This window comes from Canis lupus, chromosome 17 (assembly GCF_011100685.1).
Source record: "Canis lupus familiaris isolate Mischka breed German Shepherd chromosome 17, alternate assembly UU_Cfam_GSD_1.0, whole genome shotgun sequence".
In the NCBI taxonomy this organism is placed as follows: domain Eukaryota; kingdom Metazoa; phylum Chordata; class Mammalia; order Carnivora; family Canidae; genus Canis; species Canis lupus.
The window spans coordinates 48,244,277-48,265,176 of record NC_049238.1 but is presented as its reverse complement, the minus strand read 5'-3'; the positions used below and the strand labels follow the sequence as shown (position 1 = coordinate 48,265,176).

General features: G+C 40.1%; 1 long non-coding RNA gene and 1 other non-coding gene across 2 annotated transcripts in view; one reads left to right on the top strand and one right to left on the bottom strand.

The window, feature by feature from the left end:
• The window catches only part of LOC111090645, a 56,601-nt gene that overhangs the window by 12,730 nt on the left and 22,971 nt on the right, over positions 1–20,900 (top strand). The window contains exons 2-5 of the transcript XR_005372528.1: positions 3,363–4,424; positions 8,192–8,413; positions 19,569–19,672; positions 20,689–20,795. This is a non-coding gene — a transcript (uncharacterized LOC111090645). The remainder of the gene's footprint in view (positions 1–3,362; positions 4,425–8,191; positions 8,414–19,568; positions 19,673–20,688; positions 20,796–20,900) is intronic.
• On the bottom strand, positions 12,315–17,584 carry LOC119869710. The gene is made up of 3 exons (XR_005372531.1): positions 17,451–17,584; positions 15,264–15,422; positions 12,315–13,482 (listed from the first exon to the last, which is right to left on the bottom strand). It is a non-coding gene; the product is annotated as an uncharacterized LOC119869710 (long non-coding RNA).

Here is a 20,900-nt window from a genome sequence, read left to right as displayed (position 1 = left end):
TGGTTAAATCCTATGGGAGGAAGCAAACGTGTGTGTAATCCTTTCAGGAAAACAAGCATTACTGGCGAGGAGAAAGCTGCCAATGTAACTTTGTTCCAAGAATAAATAGCACATTTTCCCTCAGTGTTTGCTTTTCTCTCTTTGATCCCCTGAAACCCTCTGGAAATGCTTGGCCAGCATTTTTTTCTCCCCTCTGAGCTGCGAAGAAGGAGCCACAAGCACTCTCTTGAGATTCCTCAAAGGGAGGCATAAGCAGGAGGCATAAGCTGGGGCTCCCATGCAATCCTGGAGCCAGGAGACCGGTAGAAGCTGAGGATCCAGGCATTTTGGTGAGGTTAAATCACCACAGACATGCCATGGTGTTTCCAAACATGTCATCATGATGCCCAGAAACTGTAAAAAGGGGAGTAATAACAGAGGGTCTCTGACCCAAGCCGCTGGGAGCCTTGAGAGTTTGCAAACGGAGAGCAAACGCAGAGCTGGCTGGGGTTAATATTTAGCTTTGATCCCAGGCAGTGGTAAATGCCTGCACACAGAGAGGCTGACAAGAACATGCCCTTGCCATGGGGAGTTTATGGTTCAAATGCTCTAAAAACCACAGTCCATAGCTGCTCGGTTTCCCCCTCTTTTCCCAGATAGTTTCACTTCGAGGGAGTTGTAGGCAGGCCAACACCGATGAAGGAAAAAGAAAGGCCTGGGTGCCAAACAGACCTGCATTCAGTTCTGGTTCTCCCACTTCCCCGGGGTGAAGGAAGGCTAGTACTCGGTTTCCTTGTCTGTCAGCTGGGGATGATAATGTTGACCTTCTAGAATAGTCACGGAAAATGTATAAAGTGATGCATGTAAACTCAGCGTCGTGCTTGACTCTCTAAGTGGTCAATACATGTCAGCTCCCTTCTACCTCTGTCTCCCCACAGTATATCATTCAAATAAGACAATACTTCCTGAGTACTGGTTAATGGTAAGACCTGTACCAGGCTTTTGCAGAAAGCCAAGAAAATTAAAAAAACAAAACACTCACTGGGAAGTTACATACAACATTAGTATTCAAGTCTGGAATTAACAGGTACCTGTGTTGTCATAAAACTGTGCAGGAGGCACTAATCAGTGGCCGATCTTAACAGTCAGCTCTTACGGGGCTCCATAGGGTAAAGGTATCTAAGGGAAAGCTTTATGGAGAGGAATGGGCTTACTCTGAACACAGAGGCAAAGAATAATCAGATGTATTTTGGAAACACTAGCAGATTTATGCTCCTTAGGATCCCCTTAGGGGAATTTTGGAAGCTACTTAGAAAGGAAATTGGGGAATATGATTGATTAAAAATGATGGCAAATTCTTTGTGGCTATTCCTATGGAAAGGTAGACTTTACTTTTCCTATTTTTGAATCTGAGCTGGTTCCAGATTCAAGACTGATTAACAAATAGAATGTAACAGAAACATGGGGTGCCAGTTTGAGACTTAGACTTGGGTGCCTCTTTGGGACTTAGACTTTAAGAGAATCAGTAGCTTTTGCTTCCTGCTTCTTGGAACTTTTGCTCTTGGGACACTGTCTCTTAGAATCCAGACACCATGCTGTGAGAAGCTCAAGCCATCTGTAGAAGCCATGTGTAGGCTCTTTGATCAAAGCCCTCACTGAGCTCCCAGCCCACAGACAGTATTAAAGCTAGCCATGTGAGCAAGCGATCTTACATATTCCAATCCAGTCAAGGCCCCAGATGACTGTGGTTGATACCACATGGAGCAGAAGATCCACTCAAGTGATCCCAGTCAACCCACAAAATAGTGAGAGACAATAAAATGGCCCTTGCTGTTAAATACAATTTGGGGCTGGTATGTTATATAACAATAGATAATTGAAACAGGAAAGTACTCATGGGAGGCCTTGGCCAAACAGCAAAGTGTATACTACTTCATCATCATATCATCATCCTTAAAACTGTTAATAAATGATTACTATGTGCCAGACACTATGTTATAAATTCTTTTTTTTTTAATTTATTTATTTATTCATGAGAGACACAGAGAGAGAGAGAGAGAGAGAGGCAGAGACACAGGCAGAGGGAGAAGCAGGCTCCATGCAGGGAGCCTGACATGGGACTCGATCCTGGGTCTCCAGGATCAGGCCCTGGGCTGAAGTTGGCACTAAACCACTGAGCCACCCGGGCTGCCCATAAATTCTTAATATAGTCTTAAAACATAACCTGCTTTCAAATTTGTGTGGTAGGTACTATTATTCATATTAAAGAGTCAAGAAAGGGAAAATTTAGAAAGCTTTAGAAAGTTGCTCAAAGATGCAATGGAACACCGGGACACCTGCACCCCGATGTTTCTAGCAGCAATGTCCACAATAGCCAAACTGTGAAAGGAGCCTCGGTGTCCATCGAAAGATGAATGGATAAAGAAGATGTGGTTTATGTATACAATGGAATATTCCTCAGCCATTAGAAATGACAAATACCCACCATTTGCTTCAATGTGGATGGAACTGGAGGGTATTATGCTGAGTGAAGTAAGTCAGTCAGAGAAGGACAAACATTATATGCTCTCATTCATTTGGGGAATATAAATAATAGTGAAAGGGAATAGAAGGGAAGGGAGAAGAAATGGGTAGGAAATATCAGAAAGGGAGACAGAACATGAAGACTCCTAACTCTGGGAAATGAACTAGGGGTGGTGGAAGGGGAGGAGGGCAGGGGGTGGGGGTGAATAGGTGACGGGCACTGAGGGGGGCACTTGACGGGATGAGCACTGGGTGTTATTCTGTATGTTGGCAAATTGAACACCAATAAAAATAAATTTATTATTATTAGAAAAAAGAAAGTTGCTCAAGATTATACAGCCATAAAATAGTAAAGATGAGGCTCAACCAGTCACATCTGACCACTCTCAAATCTGCCATCTTCTTTCTGCAGGAAGAATAAGCATTGGGCATGGTGATAATCTTGGGAGATACAAACAACACTTCCAGCCGGAAATCGGCAACCAGTTTGAAAAACAGAAGCTGAGGCCCCTGACTGACTCAGTCAGTAGAGCATGCAGCTCTTGATCTCAGGGTCATGAGTTAAAGCCACACATTGGGCATGGGGCCTACTTTAAAAACACACACACGTATACACACAAGCTGCCTGGGCTTGTCAAAATCCAGCAAAAAAAAAAAATGACAATGAGTCTAACTCCATTATTCAGTGACTGCATAGGCACAGAAGACAGTATAGGAAGCAAAAGAATGAAAAATTTTTAAATAAGGGGTTGGTCAGGAAAATAGAAGCTACTTGTATTGGTTTCCTCTTCCTGCACCATCATACCCCTTTCAAAAATCTGAGTGGCTTAAAGTAACAATAACCATTGATTATTTGTCAGTTTCTAGGGGCCAGGAATTTGGAAGTGGCTCAACTGGGGAATACTAGCTTGGATCTCTCAGGAGATTGACTGGGGTTTAGATCATCTGAAGACTCACCTGGAACTGGAGGATCCACCTAAGGCCCCCTCACTCACATGGCTCTCAGATTGCTACTGGTTGTTGGTGGAGTGCCTCGGTTCCTCATCAGGCCTCTCCAGAGGCTGTTAGTATCCTTATGACTTGAAACCTGGCTTTTCCCAGAGTAAGCCTTCCAAAAGGCCAAGACAGAAGCCACAACGCCTTTGTGACCTAGTCTCGGAAGTCACACACCAACCCTCCCACCTGACTCTATGGCTCACGCAGAGCCATCCCTGATTCAGTCTAGCAAGGACTCCACCAAGCCATGAATACCAGCAAAAAGCAACCACTGGGGCTATCTTCCGGGCTGACTAGCACATTCCTTGATCTAATCTAAAGACTTAAAAACAGGACATTTGAGGATTTCACGTCTGTTTGCAGGACAAGAGAACAAAGGTCAAGGAGGTTATTTGTGATTATCTCAGCCTGTATCACCATCATAAGAGGATCTGAAGAGCTTACTTGGAAGCTGCTTCAAGTATCAGAAAATTTTGAGAAATTTCTACCATCCGTCTTGGCCAGCAACTCTGGAGCAAGAGATTCTCTAGAGGCCACTGTTGGCTATTTCTGCTGCCTATCGTCCCCAAGGGGTTCATTCATGGGAGAATACCCTGCAGCTTCTGAGACCCTCACATCTCAGCACACATGGCCTCCCCTACTCCTCTGCCTGCCAACCTCAGGCAAACGCCTTTCATTGACACTCCTCTGAGATCATCAAGAGAAAGCAACTCTGGGAAATGTCATTTCTGACCTTTCCTTAGCGATGCAGGGAATCTGTGGGTGGAAGCAGGTGGTGCTGATGCTGAGCTGGCGACAGGTGGTCCTGCCGAAACTTTAGGGGGTTTTCAGTCCATGAAACATGCATTATACTACACATGTTGGCTTGAAGTTCTACCTTCTGCTCCAAAGACAGTAAAAACAGTTTAAAATGTGTTTAAAGTAAGGTAAGGCACGCTCACAATCAAGGTAAACATTTCCATGAATGAACAGGGGGGTGAAGCCCCAAAACTTTGGATCCAGAAATGGCCAGAGAGGGTTAGAATTCTACCCCTTTAGGGATGTTATGGATTGAATGTTTGTATCCCCTCAAAATTCATACGTTAAAACCCTAATCCTCATGTGATAGGATTAGGCATGGAATCTTTGAGAGGTGATTAGGTTTAGCTGAGGCCATGAAGGCGGAGTCCCCATAATGGGATTAGCACCCTTAGAAGAAGAAAAACCAACTCTCAGTCTCTCCAGGAGCACACAAAGACGTCACGTGAGCACACGCTTAGAGGGCCACCATCTGAAGCTGGAAAGCCAGCCCTCCCTCACCAGGAACCCATCGGCTGGCACCTGGATCTTGGCCTCCAGAACTCCGAGAAATAAATAAATGTTGTTTAAGCCATGTAGCCTATGGTGTTTTAACATAGCAGTCGGAGCTAAGACAAGGAATTTCAACTCTTGAAGGGTGAAGGGACTTAAAAAACACCCCGTGCCCTGACAAGAGACCAGAGCTAGGCTTGCTGCATGAACGAAGGCTACTGGAAATTGAGGCTGTGGCTTGTTCAAGTGAAGTATCTTTGGCCTTGTTCCAAGTGATTGTCACCCAGCCACATCTTGAAGATGACATAGGCCTTACGAATATCATCTCCTCACTGAAATCCACAGCTTTCTTATATTAGTTTCATCTTCTTTTATTTTTTAAAAAGATTTTATTTTTTTGACACAGAGAAAGAGAGCTTGAGAGAGAGAGCACAAGCAGGGGGCGTGGCAGGCAGAGGCAGAGGGAGAAGCAGGCTCCCCACTGAGCAGGGAGCCTAACATGGGGCTCTATCCCAGGACCTTAGGATCTTGACCTGAGTCAAAGGCAGATGTTTAATGACTGAGCCACCTAGGCACGCCTAGTTTCATTTTCTTAACTCTTTCAAATTATTTCATTGGATTTAGCAATAGATTTTACAAGCTTTGCCTCATTTCTTACATCCCATCTCTTTAGTACAAATTTGCATATCTTCTTGCTGAAGTATTTCCTTTAGTAACTTTCTCCAAGGGTCTATAAAAATTAAGTGCTCATGCTTTTTAGGTTTCTGAAAGTATCTTTATTTTCTCTCCTCTTGTACAATAACTTGATTGGGTACAGAATTCTAGGTTGGCAGAAATATTCCTTCATAACTTTAAAGGTAGTATTGTCTTCTGGCATCTAGTGCTACTAATGAAATGTCTTTTGTCAGTCTAACTAGGGTTTTTTTTTTTTCTTTTCTATTAACTGGTAACAATTTCTCTTTATCCTTCAAGTTCTAGAATTTCCACTAATATGTCTAGTTGTGAGTTTATTTCATCCTACTCAGAACCCTGTCTGCTCTTACAGTCTTAAAACTCATATTTTTTTTATAGTTCTGACGTTCTGTTACTATTGCTTCTGATTTTCTGCCATATGCCATTTCCTTTATTTTGTACTTATTTATATCCTATTTCATTTGTGTTGGAAACTTTTTGCCTGCCTTCCACATCACATTCCTATTTTTAATCTCTTTAGCTCTATAGCTTTCCATGTGATTCCTACTATACTATATCCCAATTCATCAATTGTCTCTAAAGAGTTCCCAATCTAGAGCTTATCTTATGTATTGATTTGTATTTTTTTAAAGATTTTATTTATTTATTCATAAGCGACACACCGAGAGAGGTAAAGACATAAGCAGAGGGAGAAGCAGGCTCCATGCACTGTGCCTGATGTGGGAGTCAATCCCTGGACTCTGGGATCATGCCCTGAGCCAAAGGCAGATGCTCAACTGCTGAGCCATCCAGGCCATCCCTGATTTGTATTTTAAATTTCAGAGAATATACTGACACTTCCAGGATTTCTGATTCTTCTTTCTTTTCTATGCCAAGATTTTCCTATGTTTCCTATGTTCAGGATTCATATCCAAATTGTTTTTGTTTCACAATTCCTATTCTCCTTTATGAATATTATTCTGTTCCTTAACTCTTTGGATATTATATTCATTTATTTAATAATCTATATAGAGTGCTAGCATATATTATTATAATATTATACATTAATATATACCTAGAAAGGTACATAAATTAATATTATACATTAATTCAATATGCATTAAAACTACCTAGAAAGGTAGTTGAGTAAAAGTCAGATGTCCAGAGTAAGACAGTAAGAAAGAGAAAGACTTCAAATTTATTATAATATTTTACTTATTTTTTAAAAAGGGTAAATTTGAAGGAAGAAGTAGAAGATATCTGTTACAATATTCTTATGAACTCAACTTATAAATTCTGTGCAATTCTAATCAGAATCTCAATAAGGCATTTTCAATGAAATTTGTTCTTTTCTAAACTACATAGGAAAAAACAAAAAGCCAAGATGTGGCTAAAATAATTCTGGAAAAGAAAATTTGTTGTAAGCTATCTAGGCTTACTGTAAAGTTAAGACAGCAAGAATAATAGCCCAGAGATGGACAAACAGATCAGTGGAATAAAATAGACCAGAAATAGACCTAGTATAAAGTAGATGTATAAAGATGTATAAAGTCCTTGGGTATGAAGTAGATGAGGCATTATAAATCAATGGGGAAAAGGCTATTTAGCATATGGAACTGAGACAACTTAATTTCTATCTAGAAATTTTCATAGCTAAAAAATACCATTGAATATCCATTTAAAACCATTCAAACATAAATTCCAGATTGATTTTAAAAAGGACAGTATCTGTATCACCTTGGAAAGGGAAGGAACCCCTAAACAAAGTACTAAAAGTGAAAATCATAAAAGCCCAATTAATTTGATTAAATCAAAACTGAAGCTTCAGGACAATAAAGTCCACTTTTTTTGAGAGGGACCAGTGTTTCTTCCTCATAGCTGCTGAGTCACATGAATGGGATGATTAGCATATGAAAACCAGTACAGGGAAAATGAAACAAAATAACACTGAGCTTCCATTTAACATTTCTCAATAGGACAAAAGCTAAGAAAGCCTGACATATTCCTCTTGGCTACAATAAAGAAAAACAGGAATTGTCAAAACTGCAAATGCAAGTACTATTTGATTCAAGCACTTTGGAGAATTGCTCCATAAAAATTGGAACCTGGAAGTTGACAACACAGGTTAATTCCTCAGGTGTAATCCTGCCCCTACACTCTAGAAGAGACCTCTGTTTGCAAGCATAAGATCTCAGAAACATCCCAAAGGTCCATCCGAAGGAAAATAGCTAAGTACTGATATACATAATAAGATATCATAACACAGTTAGTGACTGAATTACATATCTTATATATCAGCAAAAGTACATTTCAACAATATAATATCAAGTGGTAAAGTAGCATAACACTGTGTGCTGTATGAGACCATTTCTGTACATTTTATGAAAAACAATAATATATTGTTTGTGAATATATATGTATGTACATTTTACATGACAGATTTGTGGTAGTCCTTGCTTCTGGGGAGGAAAGGAGGTGAATGGAACTGGGGATGTGAGCAAAAAATAGTTCAACTTTATTGTAATATTTTATTTCTTTCAAAAGAAAAAGACTAAAGCAAATAGGACAATGAGTTTCCATTATTTGTTTTTGGAGTTTGGCACATGCTCATTCTCTGTAGCTCTTTTGTATTTTTTCCCCAATTAAGAAATAGAAGACCTACTGCCCTTGCTATCAGAACACGTGAATCCGTCAACATGTTTCAATGTTTTCCTATGTTCCTATGTTTAAGATGCACTGAGTCAAACAGAAGAGCACTGAAGCTGGGCTAACCTAGAAGCCTCAGAGTTTCTAAGAGAAGAAGGCCATAATGGAGCGGTGACCCAGAGCTGGTCAGAAGGCTCATATCCTGCGAGAGCCATGCTAAATGCCACCAATCTGTCAACTTCAGCTGCCTTAAAAGGAGTCTTCTCTTCCCCAGAACCTATCTACCTCACACGTTGATCATGGCCAGGTCAATCCCTGGGCAAAACTTAGGAAAACCTGACCGGGGCTTCATATAGGATAGAGCCAAGTGATTCATAAAATTTGCAGCTGTACTAACTCTGAAACTAGAACATGGTTTCATTCGGCAGAGTTCCCTCAGAGCCAGGATTACTGAGGAGGGCTTTTTTTTCTTTAGCAAAAGCTCAGCCCCAAGGGATTTCATGACCTAATCTGGATGGTTCTCAAACTCTTTCTATACTAAATTCTAACCCTAATTATGCTAGAATGGTAAACTGGTTCCAATTAAGTAAAGTTAATTCTCCGGGCCGAAATCTATACCATGCCAAAGTACCAAAGGAACGTGCAGAATATGATCAAGGAAGTAGTTAGTAGTTCCCAAAAAATTAAAGTGGAGATTATTAAAATAGTATCCAAAATTTCAAACGGAGTGAAAAGCAGATCCCAGGAATTATACCAATTAGATGGAGTCTAGAACCTTTTAATGACTATGAAAATAAAAATATGACAATATGAATGAAAGACAATGTTCACATGAGTTTTGAAACCAGGCAGGCCTTAAAAGCTGGCTTCACCCTTTAAGAGAAATATAAAGTTGAAAATCTGTTTATCTTCCCTGAGCCTCAGTTTTCTCTTCTGTAAAATGAGGTTATTAATATTTATTCCACAGGATTTTTTGTGAAGATTATAAGTGGTAATGAATGTAAGACATTAAGCATTGAAACTACAAGTGCTTGTTGCTCAATAAAAATTAGTGGTGATGATGATCATGGTGGTGGTGGTGATGATTTATAAGCATTGAGAGAGAATGCAAAGATCATTAAGGACTGGGAAAGATATATTAATAGTTGTTACAGATGGATTTCATTTACTATTTAACTTATGTCATTGATTGATAAACCAAGGAAATGCCATTAGCCCTAGTATGTCTTCATTTTAGCAGAGTCTTTCATTATATTATATGTCTGTATTCAAAATGATATCATGTTATCTATGAAGAAGAATCTTCGGTCTGTGCCAAGCCACTAATTTTATGACCAAGGTGCTGCCTCGTTTAATAGTTTATTGATAATTGATGGTTTGGGTCAATTTATAGTAAAGATATTTATACATTTAGGCCTCCCTATATTTGGGAGGCCAATCTGATTGGGACAATCTGTATTTTGTTGGAGATAACAATTGTATAAATTTCATTATCACCTCTCCTAAGGAAAACACTTTAATTAACATCTCCTAAAAGAAATTAAATATTAAAGAATAAGATTTTGTTGGGTAAGGCTGAGCTTTGGAGAGCCATAAACCATTGTAATGTAGAGATTTTTCCACTAATCCCTCCCATTGAGAATGCATGGGTTAAGATAGATCAATAACCCATGCATTTTATTTTATTTGAACAGGAAATATTCATATCATATGATATCATCAACATTTCCTCATGTTATTACCAACTTTTTATTTGATATTAACATTTTATTTGAATAGACATTCAATATGAGGCAACAAAGTGATCTAGCTGCCAAAGGAGGTATTGTGATCATGCGCGTGTCAAAAAGCCAAGTGTTGAAGATGGAAGTAGTGGCAATTCTACTGTATTTTTTGTTGATGAAACTTCTTGAGTTTTGATCCAGTGCTAGACAGCAAACCACCAATGAGATTCTGACAAGCTGCAAGCAATCAGAGTTGTGAAGCTTTGCCAAGTATCACACAAGGAGCAAGATCATATGAGGAGAGAGATCATAGGAAAAAAACTCAAAGTGATCAGACTGAAGAAAAAGAAATGTAAAAGAAATGTGATAAATCCAAATATTTCAAAGAGGAAAACAGTTAAGCATCCTGCCCTTGGTTTCAGCTCCGGTCATGATCTTAGGGTGGTAAGATCGAGCCCTGCATCGGGCTCTGCACTCAGCACTGAGTCTGCTTCTCCCTCTCCCTCTGCTCCTTTCTCTCTCTCTCTCTCTCTCTCTCTCTCTCTCTCTCTCCAAATAAATGAATAAATAAAATCTGTAAGAAAATAATAATAAAGGAGGAAAATGCGAGGGGGGATTATGACTCAAGAATCCTACCCACAAGGCTGCCATTTATGAGTCAGAGTCAAAAAGACATTTATTAGCTATGCAACGACCCAGAAAACACACAACTCAGCTCTTTTTCCGAGTAAACTACTATTACCATGTTTTAAAAGTTAAATCCTAAAAGTTTTATGGTATCCTGGATTGCATCCTAGAACAGAAAAAAACACCTTGGTAAAAAAACTAGGGACATCTGGAAAAAGTCTATATTTGAGTCAATGTATGGCACCTATGTCAGTTCTTTTGTTAAATGTACCATGAGTCTAAGGGGTTTATTCAGATTTCTTTTTTAAATATTTGAATTTCATGTTGGAGAGACTTTCCTAGAGTTTGGAGTTTAGTTCTAGGCAGCAAACTATCAGCCTAGGAAAATAATTTTTGAAAGCCATATGCACAAAGATGTTCATTACATCATTATGTACACTCATGAAAATTTGGAAACAATGATATAGGAGCTATTGAATTATGGTACATCTCTATGATTACGTGTCTTGAAGCCATTACACATGTTTGTGAAGTTAGTATTACCATAAGGAAATATTTATGATGTAATATGAGATGGAAAAGCTGGATACAAATCTGAGTTGTAGCCCCAATTGCCGTGCAATCTAAGTGAATAGAAAAAAAAAAAAAGACACTAAAAATGAATACACATTTTCTCTGGATACTGGGTTCTTTTTCTTTTTCTCTAATAGGTATTATATGACTTTCATAATAAAAAAAAATCCATAAAAAGATTCGAGCTAGTTTCATTTAAACGGTTTAGAGGCCAACCTCTCCCCTCTCTCCCCCAGGCTTTGCATGACTATATAATGTTGAAGGGCTGCAAATTAATGTCTGAGGACTGTACAGCATAAAACCACTCATAAGGATTTTTTTTTTAGAACATGACCTATGGCTTAATCCATTAGAGCTGAAAAAAAAAAGTCTGTATTGCTTCTAAACAGTCACAAATGGCTTAAAGGCAAGAGGGCCAGCAAGATAGAAAAGTATGCCAAAGATATCTCAACTGGAGAGGAGTGTCCCATTTATAAAGATGGAAAACAAGGCCAGGGGTGAGGGGGATTAGAATCTGTCACAGATCTTGGACAAAAAACTAAAATCACATTTTAGTGCAGACAAATGTTTGTAAAATAAGTGTGGCAATAATCCAAGCTGAAAAGCGTATATTTTAGGATGGCGTTTATCCAGAGTAAAGATTTAAGTTTCATTACCAACAATGCGTCATGCAGCCATCCCAAAAAGACCAAGGAAAATCCGAGTCAGGGAGCTGAAATGGCCACAGGCAAAACACAGAGCACAAAGTACACAGGGATTGCATTGGATCCTGTGCAGCCTTTGCTTGGATGAGCTGGTCATTCCCTCCATGGGGGCTCCTTACAGAATGCTGATGAAAACAGAACCTCAGGCACAAAGATGAAAGAGAGCATCATCCCATTTATATGGGGGGAAAGTCTGGCCAAATAATACCAGCACCTGCACCCATCCTGCACAATCATCCTTGGGCATTTAGTCGTCCTCCAACTGTTGTGGAAACCAGCCATGAGTCAGAATCCCTCCAAAGGCACCCGCATCCAGCTGGGTACTTTATTTTCCCGGTGCTGGGCCACAGATGTATGTGAACTGCATGTAAGTGTTACTGATAATGCATTTGTTAGCCAGAAATATGGGCTTTTTAGCTCTAATACCATAACGCATCGTTTTTTTTTTTTTTTTTAGTTTCAGTTTTTAAAGATTTATTTATTTGAAAGAGGGAGAGAACATGAGCAGGGGTAGGGACAGAGGGAGAGGGACAAGCAGGCTCCCTGCTGAGCACGACCGCCCTCCCCACCCCCCCATGATAGTGACAAAGAGCAGAGCCCAGGACCCTTAGATCACCACCTGAGCTGAAACTCAACAGTTGGCCACTCAACCAACTGAGCCACCCAGGTGTCCCCTTAAAACACACTTTAATAAATTTTGTTTCCATAAAACAGTTAGAGGCCTGTTACTAATGTGAGTTCAATTTCACCCCTGTTAATTATGGAACTGGTATCAACAGGCTAGTTGTTATCAAACATAAGGAATATATTCGTAGTTTAGTCTACTAGGTTTATCACTGTCTCCAAAACCTCAGGATTATGACTTCTTCCTGGTGGATACACTTTTAACCCAAACAGTCAGATTGCTGGAAGCTAATGTTCAGCAGTTCTGAATATCTTGAAGTGTCCATTCCAAGAGTAGCTACAGAAACATAATGATTCACATGCATTTTAAAAATCTAAGACTTTCTTTTAATACTATGAATTCATTTCCATCAAATATCTGCAATTTCCACCAATCTGTATTCTCTCTGAATCCAGGGCAGTCTGATAAAGGAAGATATGTCCAATTTGATTTCAAAATATCTTTACTTCCTTCAATAAATGAGAGGTCCTCATGACTCTCTCTCCTTGCAGTTTCAAGGTTAGTGTATTCACATCTTGTCATTTCAACGAGGATGTAAAATTCTCCCAGCCATCAAGAGCCTGATAAATAGGGTCTCTCAGGATATGTTCAATTTCCTCAAATTGGTGATCTGAGAACAAAGTCAGTTAACCTCTTCTGACTACATTCAATAAAATAAACTTTTATTCTCTGCTTCAAGTTATTCAAATATCTCTCAAAATACCATCTGAAGAAAATTCAGCCTCGTTCCCTTTTTCTTTCTCGTCGTGTAAGAAAATAGATACCAACATTCACAGGAGAAAATTTCCAAATAGGTTAATGGAAACGATTCAAATTATCTCACCTATCTTCTCTGTTAACCTAAATGTCGATGCCAGTTCTACTTCTCATTGTGGAGGCTGGCCTGTGACTCGTGAACCAAATTTTTTCAAGGGATTGTGTATATTGGTCGGTAGGGGCAAGACCCAGGATCACTTCAGGCCCAAATAACACATTGCCTGAAGCTCACTGAGATGCAGAGTTGGTCCTTGTTCATCGTGTCCCAAGCTTGTAGGTAGAAGGAGCTAACACAGAGTCCGGGCACCTGAAAGGGAGGCAGAGGGGAAGGAGAAATGAAGGGCTGTTTGCTGAGGCCCACCACTCATGAGCAGGATTTTCCCTATTCACCGGAGGCATGGTCTCATCAAGGAGAAGTTGCAAGGGCACATATTTGTCATGGGCATGAGCAATTTACACAAATATTGCCCCCAGCCACAAGCCACAAAGCCAAGGCTGTTCTGTGAGATTTACGGTCTGTTTGTTTCCACTTCGCTTAGCCAGGTTTTTTGGAGGACAGTTTTGTTCCCAGAGGACTTACTAGTGAGGGCTGAAGACTGTTGCAACTTAAAAACTGACTAGGATACGAATATGTAAATGATATTCAAAAACAATGGACACATGCAGCTCCTAAGTCAGGATAGGGCCTTTGGGGAAATTCCATACACAATACTGTCAGAGATAAATCCAAAGATAGATTTTTTTTTTTTTTTGCACTGTCTGGGTTCCTTCCGTCTATCTACACTGTTTTATGTAAATAGTCTAGCATGACTGTGGCTAGATGAGAATATTTACATTAATGAGACAAACCCTCTAACCTCCCCGTACTCTGCAGCTCAAGAGAGGCATTTAATATTTCAGAAGTATCTGATGGAATAGTGCAATATAAATCACATCGGATGACTTCTGATCTTCTGATTCAAGATAGCTGACAGATTTTGCATGGCAACCTCTGCTTCCAAATTCTTAGAAAGGCTTGTCCACTCTAAAAAAACAAGATGTGCCATCTGTGAACCAGAAATCAGGAAAAAAGTCACTAAAACTTGGAATACAGATAGGGTTGGATTGAAGAAGAAAACCACAACCCCAATGCACACAGGAGAGGGCACCTACAAAACGCAAAGCAAAAATAGGGCACAGCCTACCAGGAGGGTAGGAAAGGAGGGTCCTGCAATCACTAACAGAGTTCTTATTTAGGCTTTCACAGTAAGAGACACCAAGTGTGTCTTGTTCCAAGTGTGTGGAATCCTTCCTCCTTCCATCTTCCCTTCTTCCCATCCAAGCCTCCCACTTGGATTGATCCACTTGGATCAGACAGCAAACAACAGAGCTATCTGTGCTTAGGGACGAGCATGTGTGTGTCAACAGAGAAACAGACTTTTGCCTCGGGCAGCTCACAACCCCCAGCAAGTATGCGGAGCTCTCTCGTGCCTAAGAGGCTATCAGGGTAACACACCTGACAGCAATTTGCTCCTCACTAGGTGCTCCGTAGGCATGTTGGAGTATGAGCCCAGCAGCGTGCAATGCCTCTCTCTCCTACCTCTCACCATGTGCTATGCAGGCTAGTGAGCAGGTAATGCATGCATCGCAGTTAACAGACAAGAACATGTACAAAGAATTGCTCACCATCACAAAACATCAAACATTGGAGGAAAGCTACACCTTCACAAAGAGCCACCAGACCCAAGGAATACAAGAACTTGACTAATGGATAACAGAGGCAATGAGGCAGCCAGAAAAAACAACCACAAACGAAGTTGAAAGAAATACTCAAAAAATCATTGCAATGAATGTGACAGATAAAGGAAGAGTATGCAGAAAAATGTAAGAAATGCCAATAAATCAATAAGAAAAAGATAAGCAGTCCAATAGGATAATGAGAAAAGATTCTAAGGAATTTCTAGAAATAAAATATAAAAACAGTTTAATTTCACTGTTAACTGGAGAAATGCAAATAAAGTATTTTCACCTTTGAGATAAAAGTTTCTTAAAATAAAAGGATGACAAAAATAGTGAGAAATGGCTGCTCTCATGTAATGATCTACTCACTTGGAAGGAAATTGAAGATATCTATTAAAATGAAAGTTCCAAGATGGTTTGTTTCCCATGGTTTGTGGATTCCAGCCAATACAGTGTGACGAAAGTATTGGGGGCTGCTTCTAACTTCCAGAAAATGTCCTTAAAAGAAGAGTCTTCTTTTTCTTCTCCCTAATCCATAGATTCAAAATATGTGTGAGAAAAGTCAAAAGAAGCTGAGATTGGGCAGAAGATGCAAACTAAGAGCTCTGGGAATTATGAAGGCCAGTGGTAGCTGATCACAGTGTGTACCACATGCTTCCTGGGTTCATTTTGACTTGCAGGAACTAAGTTTCTTGCCTGCAGTGGCCTAAGTAGGACAGGAAGTACAGGAAAGGTGAAAGACCACAATATAAAAGTGCAAGTGTGCCAGGGCATGGAGGAAATAAACCTATGAGCCCTATCTGTGAAAGGCAGCGAGAAGACAAACTTCAAGTAACCGTTGCCGGTAATAATGGAAGAGGCATTGACAAAAGGACAGGTAGCAACCACTGACTATACAGCTTTTAACTGCATGGGTCCTCTTATGTGTGAGGTTTTGTTTTTTTGTTTGTTTGTTTGTTTGGTTTGGTTTTTTCAAAAAATACAGCACAGCATTGTAAATGTAAAAAAAAAAGTTCCAAAATGTTGGCAAGTATGCGGAGGAAGGGCAGCCACTGTTGGTGGGAATGCCAGCTGGTACAGCCACTCTAGAAGAAGTATGGAGGTTCCTCAAAAAGTGAAAAATACAGCTACCCCATGACCCAGCAATTGCACTTCTAGGTATTTATCCAAGGATGCAAACATAGTGATCCAAAGCAGGCACCTGCACCCCAATGTTTATAGCAGTAATGTCCATAGTAGCCAAAATATGGAACGAGCCTAAATGTCCATCAACAGATGAATGGATAAAGAAGATGTGGTATATAGAGACCTTGGAATATCACTCAGCCATCAAAAAGAATGAAATCTTGCCATTTGCAATGATATGGATGAAGCTAAAGGGTATTATGTTAAACAAAATAAGTCAGTCAGAGAAAGACAAATACAAATATGATTTCATTCATATGTAGAATTTAAGAAATAAAACAGATGAACATAGGAGAAGGGAAGGAAAAATAAAATAAAATGAAAATTGAAAGGGAGGTAAACTATGAGAGACTCTTAACTAAGAAACAAACTGAGGGGAGTGTTGGAGGATGGGGTAACTGAGGGATGGGCATTAAGGAAGGCACTTAATGTAATGAGCACTGAGTGTTATATGTAACTGATGAATCACTGAATTCTGAAACCAAATAAATAAATAGGCAAAAAAAAAAGTTCCAGAGTTTTGACAAAACCATTCCATTTTTCTGTATGAAATCTACAGAAACATTCACATATGTGCACAAATCACATGTAAAGATGTTTGTGGCCATTCTATTTGGAATACAAAATCTTGGAAATGACCTTAATGTCTTTAAATAGATAAATTATTACATATACTATTGCACATCCATGTTATAGAAAATAATGAGGGACGCCTGGGTGGCTCAGCAGTAGCATCTGCCTTCGGTTCAGTGCGTGATCCTGGGGTGTCAAGATCGAGTCCCACATCGGGCTCCCTGCATGGAGCCTGCTTCTCCCTCTGCCTGTGCCTCTGTATCTCTCTCTCTTTGTGTCTCTCATGAATAAATAAATAAAATCTAAAAAAAAAAACAATGAGATTTCTCTATACTGACATAGAAAGCTCTCTAAGATATGTTGTTAAGTGAAAAAAAATTTTCAGACAGTAGGTACACTAGATTCCATGTATGTAAAAAAAATTAAAATGCAAAAATACTACATAATTTTACAGGTACATTCATGTATACAAACATATGTATAAAAAATCAAAGGAATACATATATAATTTTGATCACAGCAATCCACCCTGGAAAAGAGAATGGGAAATGGGAGTTAGCAAAGGAGGGACTTCAGCATTATTCGCAATAATCAAATTATCTATTAACTAAATATATATGCATATTACTTGAATAAAGTATTAAAGATATTAAATTCAGAAACCAAATTCAGAAACCAAATTCAAACATAGATCAAATAAGGAAATACTTAATTATTTGTTAAATAGTGAAATAAACCCACCACCTTGAATACCCAGAAGCATTGGGGACTCTTTGCAAAAAAGAAAGAAACACCTACTCAGTTCCCATTCTTCTCTTAAGGAAAGGAATGCGACCAGTGACAGGTCGAAGCATAGGTGCAGCATCTCATGCTGGCTCCTGAGACAACGCAGCACTTCCTCTCTTTGAATACCAGGGTTCTCAGCTTTTCTGCTACAAAATGAGAGAAAAATGAGCTCTGAAAATAAAATCTTAATATAGAGCACAACTTTGCTGAGTGTAGGAAACCCACGTTCATTTCACTGACAAAAGAGGATCTCACACCAGTGGCTTTTCAGAAAAGTCAAGAAACATGCCTTGTTAGAAAGCCTTTTATATTATTTATTTATTTATTTATTTACTTACTTACTTATTTTAGAGAGGGAGGCAGGGGGAGGGGCAGAGGGAGAAGGAGAGAGAACCCCAACAGGCTCCATGCCCAGCCTGGAGCCCTACACGGGGTTCTATCTCACCATCCTGAGACCATGACCTGAGCTAAAATCAAGAGTTGGTGGCCTGGCCCACTGAGCAACCCAGGCGCCCTGCCCTTTATTTTTTCTTATTTTTTATTTTTGTAAGAAAGTCCTTTGAAAAGATAGTATTACACAATGTATTTTAGACATTTAAGTCCACTTTTTAAAAAATTAGTTTATGCCCCAGGATTCATCATTATCAGATCCCATGTGATAGGGCAAACAAAAGCCATTACTTTTCAACTGATAACATCATGTTCTCAACACTTACTGGCTGTTCTGAGACTACTGACACGTCCCTGACAAGTTTACTGGGGGAAAAAGTGTTCATTCATGCAAGACTGGCAATAGAACTTTGTGATTAAGAAGTCTTTAAAGAAGAAAAATATTTATTTTATTTTTTTAAACATAAGTAAATTATTTTATTTATTTATTTTTTATTTATTTATGATAGTCACACAGAGAGAGAGAGAGAGAGAGAGGCAGAGACACAGGCAGAGGAAGAAGCAGGCTCCATGCACCGGGAGCCCGACGTGGGATTCGATCCCGGGTCTCCAGGATCGCACCCTGGGCCAAAGGCAGGCGCCAAACCGCTGCGCCACCCAGGGATCCCGAAAAATAATTTAAATTAGCTATGGGGCATGATCCTTCCCAGTAGACAGAGAGAAGAGGCTTCAGAATGATAAGCCTACCATCTCTGGCTTTATCAGTTGGTTAGCTAGAGTATGTTATAATACAGTCTTCCCTAAATTTCGGTGGCTTCAAACAATAAAAATTCCTTTCTTGCTAATACCATATGTCCGCTGTAGGTCAGCTAGGAGGCCCTATACGTCATTCTCACTCAGGGAACTGTGCTGTTAAAACAACCCAGAACATTGTCACTCACAATGTAGTTTGTGAGAGAGAATTCTGGAGGGTTTTGCACTTGTAATAAAATGCTCTGGCCCAGAAGTGACACATATCACTTCTGCTCATTAACCAGAGTTATTTATATGGTCCCATTCAATCATGGGGATCCAGGAAATGCAATCTTACTATATTACAAGAGGAGAAAGCCATAAATATTTAACAAACAACATTAATGATTAATGAATTCCTTTTATTTGCACACATTTGCCCAGTCCAGGGACATCAGAGACATCCAGGCCAACACCAAGTTAAATGAAGTGTAAGTATTTTAAGAACACAGGATCCCCAGGTTGGCTTAACTGCAGAATAGAAATAACCCATCACACCCAGGGATTTTAATCTAAATAGAAACATTCCACTAATATCTAGTTTAGGATAATCTGTGCACACAGGTAATACTGGGACATTTTTCCCAATTGCAAACAACTCAGGATCAGTGACTCTCAAAGCTGGCTGATCTTCAGAATCACCTGGGAAATAAACAAACACAAAGGAAATGTCTGGGTCTCACCCCCAAAGATTCTAATTCAATATATGCTGAAATGTGCCCCAAGAATCTATATACCCAACCTCCAGATCCAGGGATTTTCACAATCATTAGATTTGGTAACTTTTGCTGAAAACATTTAAGTCCAGCAGACTTTGTGCCCCAAACGTAGTGGCTTAAAATAGCAACAAGTGTTTCATTTGCTCAAAATCTGTGTTTTCGGGGATCCCAATCTGTGTTTTCGGCAGGGCTCTGCAGAGATGGCTATTTTTGTTCCATGTGTTTCTAGGAAGGAGTACTTGACTGGAGCTGAAGGACCCACTTCCACGTTGGCCACAAAATACTGAACGTCAGCAAGGGCTGTTGACCCAATACCTCTCCACGCGTGTCTGTGTAAGATGCTACTTGAGTTTCCTCATGGTATGGTGTCTGGGCTCCAAGAGTCCATGTTCACAAAGCAGGAAGTAGAACCTTCTGGTCTCCTAATGCCTGAGTCCAGAAACCGGTACAGTATCACTTGGGCAGCCTTCTATAAGCTAAGTAGTCACAGAGCCTGCCCAGATTCGAGGGGAGGGATACAGTTCTCCTCCTGTGGGTGAAGTGTCAAAGAATATGCAGCCATCTTTAATCTGTCATAGGCCCTGCTCTGCCCTTTGGGCCTCACACTTCTCACCTGTGAAATCAAAGACTCAAACTGGATTATCTTTGAGGGCCTTACTAATCTCCAAAGGCTATGAGTCACTGAATCCGATGCATAATTTGCTGACTGACAAAGAAGCCCAGACTGCGAGTCCATGCCCTTTGTAAACTGGCATGCGGTGACAGCTGAACAGAACCTGACAAACATGCAGAGCTCACGGGCAGCAATGAGCCTGGGCACTCAGGCCCTTCTGCATTTCCTGCTAAGCTCACCACTGTTTGTTTTCCTAAAACCAAAATTGTGTCCTAATTCCTAGAACCTGACAGCAGCTGCCCTGAGGGCTTCCTGACTGTCCACACCATTCTCACCCCATCTCTTAGGCAATAATTCCTAAATTAAACATACAGGAACTTCACAAGAAATCTCACCAGGAGATTGGCAAATCTCACAAGCGCAGCAAAGGGCTTCAGCGGGTGGGTGGGCTCTAGTCCCAGACATGGTCTGGGTGCAAACACCCCCAAGACCACATTCTAGAGCAAGAACTTGAGTAAAGTGACTTCATCATTTTAAGATTTATATTCGTCTTAAAATGACGATATAGATAGCACCTATCTTGCAGAGTTTTTGCAAGTTACTTGAAATAATGCATATTAATCATTTAGCACAGAGCCTGATCCATAGCAGGCACTTGATAAATATCAGCCATTGTTTTTTATTAAGTCATAATGCAAATAATCACTCTGGCTGTTGTTTGTTATGCATTTTCCAGAGCCAGAGAAGATGGGTCTTGCTGGAATGAGCAGGGTTAGCCCAGCACTGCCAATCTGCAGTAGGCCTGGCCACTGATTGTCGGGATCCCACAGGGGAAAAGAAAAGGTGAGGTGCGAGCGTCTCACTCCTGCTCACACTGTATCGGTGGATGGAGAGTGCCACATCGGCTGGGCATTGCTGGTCAGTCATTTACTGATCCCAGTGTGGACA